Here is a 1,732-nt window from a genome sequence, read left to right on the forward strand (position 1 = left end):
TATATCCACCTGTTTTTGCTTATCAGTATCGTTCATTCACGATATGTCCACGATTTTTTGTTTATAAATGGATGTTTTTGTAGATGTCAGTATTCATTTAGATTTAGGCCTACTCATATACATGGTTTTGTTTATACGTGGATTTTGCTTGTAGTGATAGGTTTTCCTTGTGCTTTAATCCAGGTGCGTTGATTTATATAAGTAGCTCTCATTTATGTACATGTAGCCTATATTGATGAACGTACTGTACTTTTGGTTACACATGGAATAATCTATGGTATGTGGTAGTAGGCATACATATATTTTTATCCACGTGGCTTTGTTTGCACGTGTGTGTGTGTGTGTGTGTGTGTGTGTGTGTGTGTGTGTGTGTGTGTGTGTGTGTGTGTGTGTGTGTGTAGCTTTCGATCATATATTATGATCCACGCGCGAGTGGCCAAAGTAGTTCCACTGTTTCATTCCAGTTGTTTTGTTTCTTCTAGTTGTACATGTTGGTATATATACTTTTGCTGCATCGCATTGGTATCAGGGAAACGTATGTGATATTGTCTATACGTATTTGGTATCACGAAGGCGTATTTGTTCATTTAAAAAGGTTATTTCGTACTTCAAGTGTATTTAGTTTTGCAGAAGGGCGTTTGGTATTATACAAACATATTTAGTATTAGAGAAACCTGTTTGGTATTACTTATATGCATTTTATACTGTCGAGGCTTATTGGGTACTTTGAACGCGCAGTATTTTGGCATACTAATGATATGGCATCTTTGTATTATGGCCATTCGTTTATGAAAAAACATACCGTATATTCAGGAAGCGGCCAGAAGTACAAGTGCTTAATAATACCATTTTACCGTTCTTTATCATACATTTTTTTCGTTCATGTTTTTTAACTGTGTGTTAACTTCACATGGGATTGGATCTTTCTCTTTTATGCTATTATTTTTGTAACAGATGTATTATAGGCCTAAGTAAATATATATATATATATATATATATCTATATATATATATATAACGGCCATGCCACGTTGAGTACACCGCTTCCCATCCGATCAGCGAAGTTAAGCAACGTTGGGTCTGGTTAGTACTTGGATGGGTGACCGCCTGGGAACACCAGATGCTGTTGGCATCCCTACGTGTCAAGTGGGGTTGGTGGAGGACTAGTGTCCCTCCCTGTAAAACAATTATCTCTAAGCCCTTGGCCACCCCATTTGGGATACATGGCGTCTGGCAATGGATGGATGGATATATATATATATTGTATACAAATCAGGGTGGAGCTTATAATATGAATTTCTTCCTTCAGTGGTCTTATCCTTTAATGATGTTCCACTTCAGCTAAAAACATCTGCAGAAAAGGTTGAACCTTCTAGTTTAATATTTACAGGTAGCTCAATGATCACAAAGAATTTAAAAAAAAATCAAAACTGTTAACGGAAAAGCAGAAATAAATTGTGTACACTCTTCTTATCATTCTGTAACATGCCTAATTAGTGATGATGATATTTATGTTCAACAACAATTTGTCACATATGTCCTAAATGCTGTAGAAATGCAACAAAAGCAGTGTAGTCCACAGGGTCCAGTCAATGTCTGTCTCTTGTTGTCTAGAAAATAGCTGCCGGTGCTGCTCAAGGATTTGTTATAAGAACTGAAGTTGTGACTAGTCTTTTGTCAGTAGGCCACTGAATTCTTGGATCAGGTCAACGCCACGTTCAGAATGATCATTT

At 36.7% G+C, this 1,732-nt stretch overlaps 1 non-coding gene across 1 annotated transcript; it reads left to right on the plus strand.

Annotated features, from left to right (window-relative positions):
• Positions 1-1,012: 1,012 nt before the first annotated feature.
• Positions 1,013-1,131, plus strand: LOC145403881 (5S ribosomal RNA). Its single transcript, XR_013898074.1, has one exon. It is a non-coding gene; the product is annotated as a 5S ribosomal RNA (ribosomal RNA).
• The last annotated feature ends 601 nt before the right edge of the window (positions 1,132-1,732 follow it).

The sequence above is a fragment of the Coenobita brevimanus genome, chromosome 61 (assembly GCF_032717465.1).
Source record: "Coenobita brevimanus isolate Jiangsu-jjx chromosome 61, ASM3271746v2, whole genome shotgun sequence".
In the NCBI taxonomy this organism is placed as follows: Eukaryota; Metazoa; Arthropoda; class Malacostraca; order Decapoda; family Coenobitidae; genus Coenobita; species Coenobita brevimanus.